General features: G+C 35.5%; 1 pseudogene; it reads left to right on the top strand.

Annotated features, from left to right (window-relative positions):
• The first annotated feature begins 206 nt into the window (after positions 1-206).
• On the top strand, positions 207-7,060 carry LOC107856961 (annotated as a pseudogene).
• The last annotated feature ends 13,242 nt before the right edge of the window (positions 7,061-20,302 follow it).

Below are 20,302 nucleotides of genomic sequence, written 5' to 3'. Positions count from 1 at the left end.
AATGTATTACCCCGTACTTTTCCTAGCTTGATTTCAATTCTAGAAGGTCAAAGGATAGCTTCGAAGATGAATAACTTTTATTACATATTGAATATTTCAGACCTAGACCCTCTATTGAGAAGAAATTAAATTAGCTCTCCATGGATACCAATTTCATCCAAATCCAACACTCGATTAGGAAGTTTGAGCATTTTAAGTAACGCAGTATGCCAGCTGGGAGAGCAGCACATCGCAGTGAAGGTAAAATGGCAATCGTCAATTCCAGTGGACCTCTACAATTTGCCCGCATCGCGAAGGTGCTCATATTCCCATTTGGCAATTTCTAGTAAGCCAACATAATTATACCGCATTGCGTTGATGGAAAAATATGGTATTTCAAAGGCGTACCGTGATAGCTCCTCATTGTGGAGAACTTCCAGTTCCCAATTGTCCTATTTCCAGTGAACCACCACGATAGTTGTACATCGCGGTGGCATGTTAAATCGGAAAATATGGTCAATTCTGATTAGATTTTAAAAAGGGTACTTTGGTCAATTACTACGCCCCAAACTTGTGAATAACACAAGATTAAACCCATTCTAAGCACTTTATGCTTATTTTCATCCTTTCTCTCTCAAAGTAAAACCCTGGAGTTCCAAAGCTTCTTCTCTAAGAAAGCAAATTCCACCATTGTTTCTTCAAGAAAGCTCTAAATTGAGGATTCCCAAGACAAGATAATCAAGAACTCATCTTCAAGAACTCAAATAGGAATCAATAATTCAAGATTCTTCGTCTAATCATCTACCAAGGTATGTGGGGTTTATGAACAAGGATCTTATTCCATACTTGTTCCCAAAACTAAATTTTAATTACAAATTCATATGATTTTGAAGGATTATATATGAGTTTTAAATTAGGGTTCATACCCATTATTGTTATTTGCAAGATCATGAGGTTTTCAAGTGTTAATGATGTTGAATTGCATGTCTATTTCTATAATTTCATGCCTATTGCAGTGAATTTTAGATTTTTGATTGATTTATCATTATTCTCAATAACAAGCATGAAATTTATGATGTTTTGACATGAACTTGATGCATGAGTTATTAAGCCCAAGTTTATATGTTGATATTTCAAGAAAGATGATGCTTTAAGCATCTTATGATAAGATTAATTATAGATTTATAATAAAGATATGATCTTTTGATACTCAAATAAGATTTGAAATCTACTTTACAGATTTATTACAAATTACAAAATTTAGAACAACTTTATTTACAGATTTAATTAGAAAGATGTATAATTGGGTTCAGCAAAAACCCTTATGCTAGCGTTAAAGTGGATTTCCAACAGAGTGAGCGCAGATTTAAAGAGAGTAGTATTTAGCACCGAGCGGAAAGTATGGGATTAGCGTGCCCTATCTTCCACAGAACTACATAGACAACATAGGTATAGATAATCAGATTATTCCCATTTCTAGGTGGATGATAGTTACATATATGATCACTTAGCTTAGGCTATACTCCTTGAAAAAAGTGTGACACCTCTCCCCCATCGTGAGGTTTTTTCCTTAGGGTAACGAGACGTTGGACTCTATGTTAGCTCATATGGTTTATGTTGGTTAGAAGAACCTCCCTATAGAAAAGAGTAATCTTACAGATAAAGATTTGAAAGTATTTCCCTATAGACTATAGATAATAGAAAATAATAGCAGAAAAGCTTTTAGAAAACTAAGTGTAAAGGCTCACAATTTTATTTAGATTATGCATTACAGAAAGATATCAGTTACAGATTTTAGCTTTTAATTTTCAGACATAGAAGTGAGTCCTTTATACACTTAGATAACATAACTAAATGTTATGACTCACTAGATTTATAAAGTATGATTTGCTTTTTATGATTTCAGATTTCAGCATTTCAGATATTCCAGCTTATGTGAGTCATTTACATTTAGCATGCCTTGTTTTACAAATTATGATGATGAAGTGATGTTTTTCTTATGTATTTCACCTCATATACTTAGTACATCCTCAAAGTAATGATCCACATATATGTCTATGTGCTACATTGTCTCATAATGTAGGTTTAGGTGCTCAGTATCAGTAGCGTGAGTAGTTTGAGCATCTTTATCTATATCCGACAGTTAGTGAGTCCTCATAGTTCGGGGTCTTGGTCACTCAATTTATTTTCAGCTTATCATATTTGATGATTCAGTATTCTTTTAGACAGTTTGAGTCAGTTGGTGGTCTGTCCTAGTGACTCTCTAGATATTAGTGGTAGAGGCTTGTCAAACTTATAGTATTTGATTTTCATACATTATATTTAGATTATTCTTAACCTTTCTCAGATAGTTTCCAAATTTAGTATCACTTTTATGTATATATTTCCATTATTATAAGATTCATACTTAGTAGAAGGTTGACAGGGTTAGCTTAAGGCTACTCATAGTCTTGAGCACCGTGTGATATCTTGGGACCAGGTTTTGGGGCATTACAAACTTGGTATCAGAGCTTAAGGTTTATAAGATTCCAAGGGAGTTAGACATGCCATGTTACATAGAGTTTTGATTATGGGTATGATGCATACCATATTTATGAAGAAGAGGCTATGGGACATTCTTAGGAAATCATCTCTTTCTTTTATGATCTATCATGCTTACAGTATCTCTATATTCTTTTAACTCATGTTCTTATATAACGTATTGAATATTTCTCCTCCTCGAGCTAACACCCACAGAAATGATAACCAGCCACCCCAGCTCGCTGATTCTCTAAATAAGAATGTATCCCATGCTTAGTTTAGGGTTGCCTTTCCAGAATTAGACAAAGCTGTGACTATTAATGTTCAGGGCAACCATAAGGCTGCAATCCCACTTCAGTAAAATAGGGATTTAGCAGCAGCCAAAATTAGAGAGTTCATGAGAATAAATCCACTAGAGTTCTTTGGGTCGAAAGAAGGTAAGGGCCCGTAGCTTTATTTAGATAAGGTAAAGAAGATCACCTAGATTATGCATATATTTTAGGAAGAGAGTGTGGAGTTGAGATCCTATAGGTTGAAGGATGTAGTGAATGATTGGGTAGTGATGTGGAATAATGGTAGAGGTAAGAATGCGGATCCTATAAGTTAGCAAGTATTTTGAGATATTTTTCTAGACAGGTTCTTCTCGCGTGAAATAAGAGAAGCTAAGATAGAAGAGTTTTTGAATTTGAGGCAGGGATCAATGATAGTGAAGGATTACTACCTTAAGTTCAATTAGTTGTCTAAGTATGCTCTTGATACGATGGCTGATCCTAGGGAAAGTATGAGTAAGTTTGTCACTGGAGTATCTAGTTTGGTAGTCAAGGAGTGTAGGACTGCCATGCTTATTAGAAACATGGATCTTGCTATATTAATGATTCATCCTCAAAATATTGAGGCAGAGAAGTTGAAAGGAAGAGATATGGGAAATAAAAAGGCTAGAACAGGGTAGTTTGAGTATGGCCAGGCTAGGTCTCAAGGGGGAAATCATTTGGAGTTTCAAAATCATTCATCTATTTCAGCCCCATCTTCAGCTAGTTCTCCCACTCCCAAAGCTAGGTAGGAGTAGTGAGGTAAGTCCTCTATGTCTAGATCTTAGAATAGTGTGAGTAGAAGGCCTAATTATCCTCTATATGCTAAGTGTGGTAAGAATCACCCTGGTTAATATTTAGCTAGATGAAAGGGTTGTTATGGTTATGGTAAGTTAGGTCATGGAATTAGAGAGTTCTTGCATGCTAAGTAAGAAAATAGAGATGTTCATCCCCAGACTCAGGCTACTAGTGCACCAACTCCTCTAGGTTTCCCAGTTCCTCCTTAAGGCGCATCATCCAGTACCGGTGGTGGTCTGCTCCAAAATTGGTTTTATGCTTTACCATCCCATCAAGAGCAGGAGGATTTACCAGATGTTGTTACTAGTATGCTTTGTGTCTTTTATTTCAATGTTTATGCGTTGTTAGACCCTGGGTCGAGTTTCTTTTATGTGACCCCATTAGTTGCAGTCAATTTTAAAATAAGTCCTGAAAAGATCTCTGAGACCTTCTTGGTTTCTACTCGAGTAGGTGAGTCAATTATTGCCAAACAAATTTATAGTAAGTGTCCTATCTTTGTCCTTCATAAAATTATGTTAGCAGACTTAATACAGTTATATATAGTTGACTTTGACCTTATTCTTAGGATGAATTAGCTCTATTCTTATTATGCCTCTATAGATTCTCGCACCCGATTGGTGAAGTTTTAATTTCCAGATGAGCCAGTCTTTCAGTGGAAAGGTAATTCAGTGTCTCCCAATAGTTATTTCATATCTTATCTTAAATCTAAAAAGTTGATTTCTAAAGGGTATATTTATCATCTAGTTAATGAGTTTCTTGATTTTTTCTCAATGATTTACTAGGGGTACCTCCTATTAAGGAAATAGAATTCGGTATTGACCTTCTCCCAAATATGCAACCTACCTCTATTCCTCCATATCAAATGGCTTCAGCTGAGCTTAATGAAATAAAAGAGTAGCTTAAAGATCTCTTAGATAAAGGTTTCATAAGGCCTAGTATTTCTCCATGGGGCACTCCCATCCTATTTTTGCAAAAGAAAGATGGTTCTTTGCGTTTGTGCATTGACTATCATCATCTGAATAAAGTCACAGTCAAAAACAAATATCCTCTTCCTAGAATTGTTGACTTATTTGATCAACTCCAAGGTGCAAGTTATTTTTCAAAGATATACCTTAGATCCGACTATCATTAGCTTAAAGTAAGGGGATGTGATATTCCAAAGACTGCTTTCGGAAATTATTATAGTCATTTTGAGTTTCTAGTCATGTCCTTCGAACAAACAAATGCCCCAGCAGCCTTCATGGACTTGATGAATAGAGTATTTAAATAGTATCTAGATATATTTGTCTTAGTGTTTGTAGATGATATTCTTGTCTACTCTCATAGTGAGGAGGATCATGCAGACCATCTTAGAATTATATTACAGACTCTTAGAGATCACCAGTTGTTTGCCAAATTCAGCAAGTGTGAATATTGGCTAAGGTTAGTAGCTTTCCTTGGACATATTATTTCCAGTGAGTTTATTAGAGTTGATCTCCAAAATATAAAAGCAGTAAGAAATTCGCCTAGACCTATCTCCCCATCAGACATTAGAAGTTTATTGGGTTTAGCTGGTTATTATAGATGCTATGTTGAGGGTTTCTTGTCCATTGCATCTCCTATGTATAGATTAACCTAAAAGAAAGTTAAGTTTCAGTGGTCAGATTCCTGCGAGAAGAGTTTTCAGGAGTTGAAGACTTGACTCACTCCAGCTCTAGTTTTAGCGTTACCTGATGGTACAAATAGTTTGTGGTGTATTATGATGCCTCTAGAGTTGGTTTAGGTTATGTTTTAATGCAGAGAGGTAAGTTCATATCCTATGCCTCTAGAAAGTTGAAGCCTCATGAAAAGAATTATCCAGCCCATGACCTTGAGATAGCTGTTGTTGTGTTTACTTTGAAAATCTAGGGACATTATTTGTATGGGGTATATGTTTATGTGTTTATAGATCACAAAAGATTGCAGTATTTATTTACTCAAAGAGAGTTAAATATTCGGTAAAGAAGGTGGTTGGAATTTTTAAAGATCATGATATGAGTGTGTTGTATCATCCGAGCAAGGCCAATGTAGAGGTAGATGCCCTTAGTAGATTGTCTATGGGCATTTTTGCTCATATGGAGAATGATAAGAAGAAGCTAGTTCAGGAAGTTCATCGGTTAGCTGGATTGGGTGTGAGATTAGTTGATTCGTCTGAAGGGAATATTTGGGTTCAGAGTAGTTCTGAATGTTCTCTAGTTTGGGAAGTGAAAGAGAAGAAGGATAAGGATTCTAGTTTGGTTAAACTGAAGATATAGGTTTTCTCCCAAGGGGGAGATGGTCTGTTGAGATACCAGAGTAGATTACACTACTAGAGATTACCTCTACTGCAACGAATTTTTTGGCAACGATCCCAAAAGTTTGCAATAGACCCTCTATTGCAACGGGTACAATCGTTGCAAAAAAATATTCTAGTAAAACTATTTTGTGGTATAAGCATTGCCATTGTTGAAGAACCGTTGCAATAGAGTGTCTTATAGCAACGATTACATGAACCGTTGCCATAGAGTCATTTATGGCAATGCTTTATAGGATAAAAATACTATTACAATGTTTTTTCACTTCCCTCCACAATATTATCAAAAATTAAAGAAATATAAACATTGTGTCCCCAATTTCACTGATGTTTCATAAGCTGCGACAACCCAATTTCACTATAATCCTATGACCCAATTTCAAAGGTGATATTGTCAGCATCAACAACAACACCTAATTTGGATCGTTCTTCTTCACTTCATCCCCAAAAGGGGACCTTAATACTTCTTCAAGAATATTTATTCTAATTCTGACCTTTTTGCTTCTGAACCCACTGCTACCATCACCGTCACAACTATTATCGTTGTTAATTCTATTATCGTGGCTGGTGGTGGTGGTGGTGGTGATGTGGGGCCCACTAAAACTATGGATGAGGTATGAAAAAATATTATAGTAGGGGGTGGGGGGAGATGACTTGGAGGATTTCTTGACAAAGGCTGGTGTGGTTATAGAGGAGGATGTTAGAGTACCGATGATTGCTACTACTCCACTGCCACCTTCATCGATGGAGATGGTGGCTTCGGATGCTGGAGGAGGGTTTGTGGTGGATAACATGATGGGTACAAGGAATTATCAGTTTCTAATGGCCATGCAGCAGAATGTACTAGGTGGGTATAGTATGGAACCACCACAACTACCACTACCCCACATGGGATATGTTAATGGGGTTGTAGCGGCGACTATTATAGGGAGGAAAGTGGCAGTGGAAAAGGGAAAAGAAGGTCAACTGTGAAGGCATTGCCGGCTGACAAAGCTACACAACAGAAACAACTACGTATGATCAAGAACAGAGAGTCTGCTGCTAGGTCTAGAGAGGAAAAAAGGTACCTTTTTTGCATTTATTTTGATGAATTTCTAATCATGTTTGTTTCTTTATTTTTAGGGAAGCAAAAATTGAGATGTGAACCTATGTTTTTACTGAAATTTCAGGCATATCATGCTTTAATTTTAAGCTGCATAATTTTCCCATTGATGAATTTGTTATAGTATTCTTGCCAACAATTGCTGAAATGTTGATAATCTTAAATAGTTTTTGTAACAGGCTATTTCTTGTTCAAATTATAAAGAATCAATTATTTAAAACATGAATAAATATTAATAGTATAACTAGCTATCCAAGTTTTTTTATCATGTCTTTGGATCACTTTATAACAATGCTAAGGAAGGTGCCAAGGAAAATTGACATAATTAAAAGTCAAGATCTGGTACACCTAATTTTAAGGCTCGTGAAGTGGAAGCAAATGATTTACAAGCAGCAGTGATCCAGTATCTCAAATTTAGGGGGATAGTAAAGGTACTGAGAATGCTTTTGTTGTTAAAACTTGAAGTTGTACAACCATTAAACTTTTTCTCTGTGCTTAGAGTGGTTTGTGATTTGATTGTTTTAGATGTCTAATATTATGATACATATCTTGGAAGTAGTTTGTAGCACTTGTAATTTCTGACAAGTAACTGCACTACTTTGTGCTTTTGCGTAGTCTCCTTGGCAATTTCTAACAAGTAACTTTACTTTGATTGCTGGCTGAACGTTTTGGGATGCATTTAATTTGGGCATTTTTAGTTGCTCTCTTTTCTATATCAATAAAACATTTCCTTATTTCTGCTCTTATTATGCTAAATACATCTTCCATTATCAAATCAATAATAACTTAAAAACACACAACAACCAATTACAAAATAGAATTATATTATGGAAAATTCTTCCTTGAATACCCATAATATTTTTGTATAAATTTGGTATCCCTCCTCCTTGTCCTGCACTAGTAGAGGCGTAATTCGCAAATGTTTGTTTCAATTATTGGTTTATTGCTTGGTTCTGCATAGAACTGGCAGTTATTAGGTGGCTTAGTTATTGATTCTGCTGAGTTGTAGAACCCATAATCATTTCTGCTATCATCTTATCCTGATTTTTGTGTTGCCACCTGGCTATAGTAAATTTTACACCACCTGGTACAAAAATAATTTCAATGTTAACAAGTTTAGCTCGAGTTGTAGGGAGGGTAAACTAATAAAATAGAGATGCATAGCATTTGGAGTAAAGGGATCAGGAACTAATATATGAAGTTCAATTGAGAACTTTGATGCAATTCAATTTGGCAAGCAGTAGTAATAGATAAGACATATCCCGAGGATCGAACAAGGTTTAATTTCATCAAAAGAGGGAAGGACATATTTCTATCTTCAAAAAATTTATTGTAAATGAATTACTACAAGTCTTTTATTTCTCATCCATTGAATAACGATAAGTGAAATTTTATTTTTCTACCAATATTATTTAATTGGACATGTGGAGAAACTAGCAGAAGAGATAAAAAAGGGGTGACGTCTGTTGAAAGAGTTGAAGCTAAACTGTAGCAAGTAGGTACTGTCTTTGTCTTTTCATATATTTCCATTTGGAATGGAAAATTTACATTATTCTAATCTTGAGAAAGCATCTGCAAATCTATTTTAATTATAAATAATGAACCAGGAAGTACAACAACTTGGTAGTTTTGGTTATCTCCTTGTTTTGGTTATTGCCTGACAACTCTATAAAATTTATTTGTCTAAGGTGGTTCGTTATTAATAAGAACCATTCTTGTAACTTGGAGATGATACATATATGAAATCTAAAGGGAGTATGAGAATCAGCTAAATTTCTCCAGCTTTAAATTATCCTTCTTATTTTTTTGTATAAATGTTTTGCTATTGGAAGGTGCAATATTTCTAGATCACTTACCACTTATCACTATTATTTTATACTATATGTACCTATTAAGGACATATCATACTCATTCTTCTCAAGCGGCTGTGGCCATGCTGTTCTGTTGAACTATGTAAATCTGATCTCTAGTGTGTGAATTTTTCTCTCATTCTCTGGTACGTACTAAGAACCTAGTTTTTATGCATGTGGTTCTGGTAAAGAAAAACTTTCTCAACTTTCATGAAACTAAAGTGATAGGATGAACGTAAGGACTCTATTTAGGTAAACCAAATTGGTGTAGGCTGTTGAAGAAACAACGTGGTCTGTGCTAATTTTCAAAATTATTTCTTCCGACTCTGGTTCATATTTTTTTTTGTCGTAGTTGTCTCTGTTTGGTTATTTTATCCTTTTTTCTTGTCTGTCTCAGTATGTAACTAAATAAGGATTAAACAAATGCAGAAATTAGGCAAAGCTTAGAGAAGTCCAGTGCCAGTGAAGTGGCCTATGCACTAGACCAAAGTTGGACCGTTGATGAACTTTATCTTTTAACTGTGGTCCCTTCAGATAAAAAATTTGTATATCCTTGTATATATTGTGTTTGCGGTGTCTGGGCAGCATAATAATGTTGAAATTTGAGATGCTTGTTTATGGTTGCCTCAGGCTAATTGCCTATTCTCTCTGAGGAATATACTTTTATATAAACTAATAGTCCCTTTAGTTATAATTCTCAATATCTACTACATTATTGCCTATGAAAGCTCGCATGGATGACTTGAGACATTTTTTGTTCTATGTTCTTGTTTTGAACAATTTCTTTGTTCTAGTAGGTTCTTTCCTCATCAGGATGGAAGAAGGGTAATCTATTTCTGGATGATATCAACGGTCAATTGAAGAAAAAGAATATTACAACTGACATTAAATTCGACTCAAGCTCCAATGTGAATTTTGTAATTCTCTCTTCTATTTCACTGCTTATTTTGTCATCCCACTCTTGTATGGTACTCTTGGATTTCTGCTCTTTGTCTTTAGTGATCATTAGACAATATATGAATGCGCAACCTTTTCTAATTTACAATACCATGTTTTTATTTGTAGCCTTCTTATCATTTTCTTTAGGGTATTTACTTAGCATAGTTTTCTTGTTCTTTCTCTTATACAATGAAATTAATCTGATATAATTATGTAAACGATGCTTAGATTTTCACAACCACCACACTTGATAAAGCTTCTCCAGGGTTGAAAATAATTTTAAGCTTCAGAGTTCTTGACCAATGGTCTGCAAAGGTAAACAACTCTGCCATTTATTTGCCATTTATTTGTCAAATATTGACATTAAAAGAAGAAAATATGTGGCTCTCTCTATTATACAAATACCATCTTAATCTATGCAAGTTCAATCCCATTTTTGGGTGCTCTGACCATCTTATTTCAATTGCAAGAGTCCAATGTTTCTTTACTTTGTTTTTTATATATGAGAAAAATGAGAAAGAAAGAGATCATCTACTTCATGAGATTGTCTAATTTACATGGAAATTTATGTCTGATATTTCTAGGAAAATTTTTAACTCTGCAAAAGACAGATAATAGACAGAAATGACCTGATCGAGCTTCTTCCTTATGTTGAGAAGCTTTCTTAAGCAGGTTCTTAAATTTCAAGGACTTTAGGCTTTTCCTTGTCTATAACAAAGGTGTTATCTGTTTGTTTGTAGTGATAACATGCTATCTGAACTGATTGTGAACCTATTTGATATTTTATGTTTTGAACTTACAGTGACTTGAACAACCATGAATCTCCTAGGGTGTTCAAGAAATCATCTGAAAGTTAAAGAACTTTGTTTCAGCTGGATCACTTGTAGCTTTACGGAAAAAACAAATTCTAGAACACAAGAAAAAGAAGAATACAGGCTACATAGAATTTCTTGAAACTTATCGCGACTAGAACTTGATACTATGTAAAAACTTAACTAATCATTTGAGTACTTAACATATTTTTTGATTTTGGATTTAGATTACTAGTTTAATTGTTCCATATTTTAGATTATGTGATTATTAATGAATAATTTTGTTTTATGATGTGTGTCTAATTGTTTATTGTAATTTATTAGGTATGTAAATACTAATTTACAATACATCACAATAGATGCTGTTGCAATAGATGTTGTTGCAAATGTCACAATAGATTCTATTACAATGGTTTAATGTCGTTGCAATAGCTTCTATTGCAATGGTTAGTAACCATTGCAATAGATGAAAATAGGCATCTCAATAAGTCAAAAAATAACCATCGCCATAGGTCAAGCTATGGCGACAGTTTTAGACAACCGTTGCCATAGCTTGATCGATGGCGACGGTTCAAACAACCATCGCATAAACCGCTGCCATAGACCTACCGGAACGCCTACCTATAGGACGCTTGCTGAACAGTTGTGGTAGAGTTATGGCAACGGTTTTTTTTGTCTATTACAATAGTTTAGCAACCATCACCATAAGGGTAATTTTTGGTAGTGTTATATGTGCCATGTGTTGATGATTTGAGGTAGTGGATTATAGCAAAAGAGCATGGCGCGCGTTATTCCATTCATCCAGGTGATACCAATATGTATCGTGACTTACGGAAAATCTATTGGTGGAGTGGTATGAAAAAAAATATAGCAGAGTTTATACCCAAGTGTGCAACTTATCAACAAGTTAAGGTAGAGCACCAAATACCTGGTGGTACATTGCAAGAGTTTGGTATCCCCACTTGGAAGTGGGAAGAGGTGAATATGGTCTTTGTGACTGGATCACCCCATATGTGTCTTCATCATAATTTAATTTGGGTTATTGTAGATAGATTGACTAAGTCAACATATTTCTTGTCAGTTCACACGTCTTACACAACTGAAGATTATTTCTAGTTGTATATCAGTGAGTTAGTCAAATTGTATGGAGTTCCTTTGTCTATTATCTCAGATAAGGGTACTCAGTTTACCTCTCACTTTTAGAAAGCCTTTCAGAAGGGTCTTGGTACCCAGGTTTATCTTAGTTCAGCTTTTCATCCACAGACAGATGGTCAGGTAGAAAGGACCATTCAGACTCTACAAAATATGTTAAAGGCATGTGTTCTTGATTTCAAAGGTAGTTGGGATAATTATTAGCCATTGATTGAGTTTGCTTATAATAATAGTTACAATACTAGTACTCAGATAGCTCTGTTTGAGGCTCTTTATGGTCAAAGATGTAGATCGCCAGTTGGTAGGTTCGAAGTGGGTGAAGCCACTTTGATTGGGCTAGACATAGTGTTTGAAGCCATGGAAAAAGTTTAGTTGATTAGAGAGAGATTGAAAGAAGCACAGAGTTATCAGAAATCTTATGAAGACATAAGAATAAGAGATCTTGAGTTTAAGGTTGATGACCTTGTGTACTTGAAAGTTTCACCCATGAAAGGGGTGAAGAGATTTGGCCAAAAGGGGAAGCTTAGTCCCTAATATGTAGGCCCCTTATGGATTTTGAGTCATGTTAGGAAGGTGGTGTATGACCTTGAGCTACCCGCAGATTTATCCTCGGTTCATCCAATATTCCATGTCTCCTTGTTGAAGAAGTTCATGGACGATTCAGCTGTTATAATTCCTCTAGAAATTATAGATATTCAGAATAGTCTTTCTTATTAAGGAGTTCCAGTATAGATTTTTGATCATCAGATCCGTAGACTAAGGAACAAAGAAGTTCCCTTGGTCAAAGTTCTATGGCGAAATTTGTCTGTTGAGGGTGCTACTTGGGAAGCAGAAGTAGACATGTGTACCAAATATCCTTATCTCTTCTCCACGAACACAGATTCAACTAAAGGTAATAGTCTTCCATCATTCAGTTCTTTTCCAATCTCAGATTCAGCTATATAGTTGTTTCCATGTAAACTCACGCACTTACAGATAAGTTCAGTAGCTCATTATGTTAAGAATCAGTCATTCAGTTTATTTCAGTTGTGCATGATAGCTTATAGCCTCAGATTCCTCAGTATTTTCATCTAAACTAGCCATATTCAAGGATGAATATTCCCAAGGGGGAGATATTGTAATACCCCATATTTTTCCTAGCTTAATTTTGCTTCTAGAAGGTCAAAGTATAGCAACAAAGATGAATAAATTTTATTAAATATAGAATTTTTCAAATTTAGACCCTCTATTAAGAAGAAAATTGAATTAGGTTTCCATCGATACCAATTTCATCCAAATCCAACAATCAGTTGGGAAGTTAGAGAATTTTAAGTAAGGCAATATGCCAACTGGGCGAGAACCGCATCACGGTGAAGGTAATATGGCAATCGTTAATTCAAGTGGACCTCCGCGATTTGCCTACAATGTGGAGGAGCTCAATTTCCTATTCGGCAATTTCCAATAAGCCAACGCGATTGTACCACGTCGCGTTGAGGGAAAAAATGGCATTCTAAAGGCGCACCACGATAGCTCTTCATCATAGAGAACTTCCAGTTCCCAATTGTCCTATTTCCAGTGAGCCATCGCGATAGTGAAGCGTCGTGGTGGCATGTTAAATTGGAAAATTTGATTTGTTTCTAGTTTTGATTAAATTTTAAAAAGGGTACTTTGGTCTATTCCTAAGCCCTCGAACTCGTGAATAACACAATATTAAACCCATTCTAAGAACTTTATGCTTATTTTCATCCTTTCTCTCTCAAAGCACAACCCTAGATCTCCAAAGCTTCTTCTCTAAGAAAGCAAATTCTGCCATAGTTTCTCCAAGAAAGCTCCAAATTAAGGATTACCAAGACAAGATAATCAAGAACTCATCTTCAAGAACACAAATAGGAATCAATAATTCAAAATTGTTCATCTAATCATCTACCAAGGTATGTAGGGTTTATGAACAAGGATCTTGTTCCATCCTTGTTCCCAAAACTAAGTTTTACTTACAAATTTATATATTTTGAATGACTATACATGAGTTTTAAATTAGGGTTCATACCCATTATTTTTATTTGAAAGATCATGAGATTTTCAAGTGTTTATGAATTTGAATTGGATGTCTATTTATATAATTTCATGCCTATTACAGTAAATTTTAGGTTTTGGATTGATTTATCATTATTCTCAATTTCAAGCATGAAATTTATGATGTTTTGACATGAACTTGATGCATGGGTTGTTAAGTCCAAGTTTATTTGTCGATATTTCAAGAAAGATGATGCTTTAAGCATCTTATGATCAGATAAATTATAGATTTATAGTAAATCTTTGATGTTTTTATCCTTAGATAAGATTTGGACTCCACTTTACAAATTTATTATAGATTACAGAATTCAGAACAACTATATTTACGAATGTAATCAAAAAGATGCATAATTGGGTTTAGAATAAACCTTTATGCTAGTTTTAAAGTGAATTTCCAATAGAATCGGCACAGATTTAAAAGGAGTAGTATTTAGTACCGAGCGGAAAGTGTGGGATTAGCGTGCCCTATCTTTCACAAAATTATGTAGCCAACATAGGTATAGATTATCAGATCATTCTCACTTCTACGTGGTTGATAGTTACAGATGTGATCACTTAGCTTAGGTTATACTCCTTAGAAAGAGTATGACACCTCTCCCCATCGTGAGGTTTTTCCCTTAGGAGTACAAGACGTTGGACTCTATGTTAGTTTATATGGTTTGTATTAGTTAGAAGAACCTCCCTACAGAAAAGAGTAATCTTGTAGATAAAACTTTGAAAGTATTTCCCTACAAACTATAGATAACAGAAAAGAATAATAGAAAAGCTTTTAGAAAACCAAGTGTAAAGGATCACAATTTTATTCAGATTATTCTTTACTGAAAGATATAAGTTACAGATTTCAGCTTTCAATTTTTAGACATGTAAGTGAGTCCTTTCTACACTTAGAAAATATGATTTAAAGACTGAGTATTAGCAAAACTTTCTAAACTAAATGTTATGACTCACTAGATTTATAAAGTATAATTTACTTCTTATGATTTTAGATTTATGTATTTCAGATATTCCAGCTTATGTGAGTCATTTACATTTAGCATGTATTGTTTTACAAATTATCATGATGAAGTGATGTTTTACTTATGTATTTCACCCCCATATACTCAGTACATCCTCAAAGTACTGATCCATATATACGGTTATATGCTACATTGTCTCATAATATAGGTTTAGGTGCTCAGTATCAGCAGTGTGAGTAGTTCAAGCATCTCCATCTACATCCAAAAGTTAGTGAGTCCTTATAGTTTAGGGACTTGGTCATTCAGTTTATTTTTAGCTTATTAGATTTGATGATTCAGTATTCTTTCAGATAGTTCAAGTCAGCTGGAGGTCTATCCTAGGGAATTTCTAGATATTAGTAGTAGAGGATTGTTAGACTGATAGCTATTATTCAGACTTATAGTATTTGATTTTTAGATAATATATTTAGATTATTATTAGCCTTATTCAGATAGTTTCCGCATCCAGTATGACTTTTCTGTATACATTTCCATTATTATGAGATTCAGACTTAGTGGAAAGTTGACAGGGTTAACTTAAGGCTACTTATAGTGTTGAGCAATGTGTGACATCTCGGGACCAGGGTTTGGGGCGTTATAAACTTGGTATTAGAACCTAAGGTTTATAAGAATTCTAGAGAGTCAGATAGGTCGTGTTACGTAGAGTCTTGATCATGGGTGTAAAGCGCGCCATATTTATGAACAAGAGGCTACGGGACGTTCTTAGGAAATCATCTCTTTCTTTCATGATCTATCATGCTTATAGTATCTCTAACTACTTTTAACTTCTGCTCTTATGTGATAGTTCTATATGCCTCCTCGTCGAGCTAACGCCTACAGAAATGATAACCAGCCACACCAGCCTGCTGATCTTCTGAATGAGAATGTATCCCATACTGAGTTTAGGGGTGCCTTTCTAGCGTTGGCCCAAGCTGTGACTGCTAATGTTTAGGGCAACCATCTGGCTATAGTTCCACTTTAACAAAATAGAGATTTAGCAGCAAATAGAATCAGAGATTTTATGAGAATGAATCCGCTTGAGTTCTTTGGGTCAAAAGCAGGTGAGGACCCACAGCTTTATTTAGATGAGGTAAAGAAGATCACCCAGATTATGCAATTTCTGAGAAGGTGAGTGTGGATTTGGCATCCTATAGGTTTAAGGATGTATCGTATGATTGGGTAGTGATGTAGAAGAATAATAGAGGTGAGAATGCAACTCCTATGAGTTGACAAGTATTTTGAGATACTTTTCTTGATAGGTTCTTCCCGCATGAAATAAGAGAAGCAAAGATAGAAGAGTGTGAATTTGAGGAAGGGCTCAATAACAGTGAAGGAGTACTTCCTTAAGTTCAATCAGTTGTGATACCAGGGCAAGTATGAGTAAGTTTGTTACTGGAGTATCTAGTTTGGTAGTCAAGGAGTTTAGGACTACCATGATTATTGGAGACATGGATCTTGCTAGATTAATAATTCATGCTCAAAAGATTAAGGCAGAGAAGTTGAAGGGAAGAGATATAAGAAATAAAAAGGCTAGAACAAGGTAGTTTGAGTATGGCCAGGCTAGGTCTCAAGGGGGAAATCATTCACAGTTCCAAAATCGTTCAATTATGCCAGCCCCACCTTCAACTAGTGCTCCTGCTCCCAGGGCTAGGCAGGAGATATAAGGTAAGTCCTCTATGTCCAGATCTTAGAATAGTATGAGTGGGTGGCCCAGTTATCCTCCATGTGCTAAGTGTGGTGAGAATCACTCTGGTTAGTGTTTAACTGGACAAAAGGGTTGTTATGGCTATGGTAAGTTAGGTCATAGAATTAGAGAGTGTCTGCATGCTAAGTAGGGAAAGAGAGATGTTCGTCCCTAGACTCATACTACTAATGCACCAGCTCTTATAGGTCGTCCATTTCCTCCTTAGGGAGAATCATCCAGTACCGGTAGCGGTTAGCGCCAAAATTTATTTTATGATTTACCATCCCTCAGGAGTAGGAGGATTCACCAGATGTTGTTAATAGTAGGCTTCGTGTCTTTTATCTCAATGTTTATATGTTATTAGACCCTGGGTCGAGTTTCTCTTATGTGACCCCATTAGTTGCAGCCAATTTTGTAATAAGTCCTGAAAAGATCCCTTAGCCCTTCTTGGTTTCTACTCCAGTAGGTGAGTCAGTTGTTGCCAAACAAATTGATAAGAAATGTCCTATCTCTGTCCTTCATAAAATCATGTTAGCAGACCTAATAGAGTTAGATATGGTAGACTTTGACCTTATTGTTGGTATGGATTGGCTCCATTCTTGTTATGCCTCTATAGATTGTTGCACCCGAGTGGTGCAGTTTTAGTTTCCAAATTATTGTCGCTATAGTCTTGAGCACCGTGTGATATCTTGGGACTAGGTTTTGGGGCTTTACACTAAATCATCTCCAAATACATCCATGGTGCTCATACTATCCTAGTTGACCACCCACTACACTAATTAGAGAAGAATGTTCAATTGGACATTTGATCAAACACATGGTGTGCACTAGTTTCATTAAGCAAGAATTACAAATTAAACATGTAAAGCAAGGGACCCATTCAAAAATAATGACTACAACAAGCATTAACCATCAAAATAAGCTCACACAAATCAAATTCAAATGAAAAAGTATCATGGGATATGTAGACTTTTAAGAGAATTCAAAGAGAAATCCATAGAAGATCATATCTTTAACTTGATTGGAGAGAGGAGAAAAATAAAACAAGTGACCGATTTAAGTATCTGGAGCTTAATTCTTGTTATAGGAAGTGAAATTTTGAAGTGAGTTTGAAGAATTTTCAACTTATGAAGAAAGAGAAAATTTTGAGTTGTTAAAGAGTGACAAACGACTATGAGGAAATTTTAGTGAAAAATTTGACAAGTGGTTGGTGAATTGGGTCCTTTTAAGGTATTTATAGTGAGCTTCAGCTGACCGGGTTGGATCATCCCAACAAAATCTGACCCAATTCTTACAACCAAAAAATTTTCGGCCTTGGCTTAAGGGGCCTACACCCAGCCTGTGCCTTGGTTCCACCCGCAGGTCCCTGGCAGCCCTAAACTAGTGGCTTCTATGTTTATAATATGTTGGACCAGCGCTTGGACTACTCAAGCAAGTTTAATGTAGGTCAAAGTAGGTACTGTAAGATTAATTCGTCTTACACCTACATCCTAGATGTACCTGGATTGCTCAAGCATATTCATCGCATGTCTAAGAAAAATGCTCTAGTTTTTTTGGCTGACCTGTATGCATTCTACGTGTCACATATGCCTAGACTGCCCAAGCCGGTCAAGCACAGGTCAAAGTAGTGGGCACAAAATCATGATTTTTTTTAATTTTGGGCTCGATACATATTTTTAAGACTTTGAACCATCTCATTCTTTCAATATTACCTACAAACACCCAAAACAAGCTAAAATTAGTTTCTAAAACACTATAAAACATCAATAATAAACCTTGGGTTACCTCCCAAGAAGCACCTAAGTTATATCCATGGCACGACATCAATTGATCATCACTTTGGATCCTTAAATCAAAGCGACTCAACCTTATACACTATGGGTACACCAACATGGTAAATCTTCGCCCATTTACCACAAATCTCCTCTTATCGGGGTCATCCAACTCAATAGCTCCACTCAGATAAACACCTGAGACCATGAAAGGTCCTAAATACTTAGATTTAAGTTTACCCATAAAGAGTTTTAATCTAGAATTGAAAAAAGAGCATATCATTATGCACATGAAACTCTCATTTCAAGATTTTAGCATTATGTCACCTCTTTATGTTATCTTAGTACAAAATAGAGCTTTCATATGCTTTGAGTCAAAAATATTCTAACTCATCAAGTTGATTCACTCTTGATTTGGAGGGGTCCTCTCAATTCATATTCAACTTCATCAAGGCCCACAAAGCTTTGTGCTCCAACTCAATGGGTAAGTGATAAGAGTTTCCAAAAATCAATTAGTAGGGAGACATACCGATAGGAGTTTTGTAGGTCATACTATACACCTAAAGAGCATCGTCGAGTTGTCCTGCCAAATTTTTATGGCCAATATTCATGGTTTTCTCAAAAATGAACTTGATTTCACAATTCAAAACCTCAACTTGACCACTAGTTTAGGGATGACATGGCGTAGAGACCTTATACTTCACTCCATATATATCAAGCAAGGCACCAAAGATCCAATTAAGAAAATGAGAACCGCCATCACTAATAATTGCACGTGGAGTCTAAAACCTTTTAAAGATGTACTTTAAGAAAAAAGTGACACTTTTGCTTTCATTATTCGAAAGAGCAATGGCCTCCTCCCATGTCAAAACATAATCGATGATTACAAAGATATACTTATTCCATATGAACTCACAAAGGGACCCATGAAGTCGATTCCCCACGCATCAAACAATTCAACTTCAAGGTTGCACTTAAGAGGCACATTATGCCTCTTTGAAATTCCTCCTTGCATTTGGCATTGAGGACACATCTTTACCAACTCATAAGAATCTCTATGAGGAGTGGGCCAATTGTATATACTTTTGAGAACCTTTGCAGCTATTCGGATCCCACTGTGATGACCACCAATTAGAAAAGAGTGACAAGACTGCAGAATGGCCCTTATTTCTAACTCTATGACACACCAATGAATCACACAATAAATACACTCTCTAAAAAAGTTTGGTTCATATTAATAGTATTTCTTCACATAAAACAAGAGCCACCTATTTCAATAGTGATTAAGATCATCGATAGGCAAGCCACTCCCAATATAGTTAGCATATTCTATATACCAAAGCTCAATACTTCTCGAGAATGACATGACCAACTCATTAGGGAAAGTGTCATCAATGTCAATATCACCCAACTTCTCATAATTGGTTTCAAGGAGAAAAAGGAGGTCCGCAACTTGATTTTAGTGTAAGAGCAATATCCACCTAATTACATAATGTTTTGGCTTTTTCTTTGTCATGAGATATGCATTGTAATACCCCACAGTTTTAGTTCTAAACCCACCAACACATAGATAATTGAATTAGATTTTAAACTCTACCAGTCTTACCTTAATCTAATATTGAGGTAAAACATTAGGGTCAATTTACTAAGGCACTGTCAAAGCTGTTAGTGATGACGCCTCTGATGACAACTCATTGTTAGACTATAAGATTTATCAGGAAGACTCATTGTCACAACAGTAAGAAAAAAAAGACTTCAATCCCTTAACTATGACTCTTCATGATGACTCGTGGTCAGACTAAATGAGTCACCAGGTATATTCAATGTTAAAACAATGAGGAGCCAAGATTTTAGTACTTTTGTCACAACTCATGCTCAGACCTTACGAGTCATAGTGTAAGCCATTGCGACTACTTTTACTAATTTTCAACACACTTTCAAAAGGGCTTATTGGTTTTTTCCCACTCTTTTAACGTACACCCATATCATGTTTGGTATCCCAAGGAAAAATATTAGGGGTTAATACTA

The sequence above is a fragment of the Capsicum annuum genome, chromosome 8 (assembly GCF_002878395.1).
Source record: "Capsicum annuum cultivar UCD-10X-F1 chromosome 8, UCD10Xv1.1, whole genome shotgun sequence".
Taxonomy (NCBI): Eukaryota; Viridiplantae; Streptophyta; class Magnoliopsida; order Solanales; family Solanaceae; genus Capsicum; species Capsicum annuum.
The sequence above is the reverse complement of the archived record's forward strand: the minus strand, read 5'-3'. Positions and strand labels throughout refer to the sequence as shown.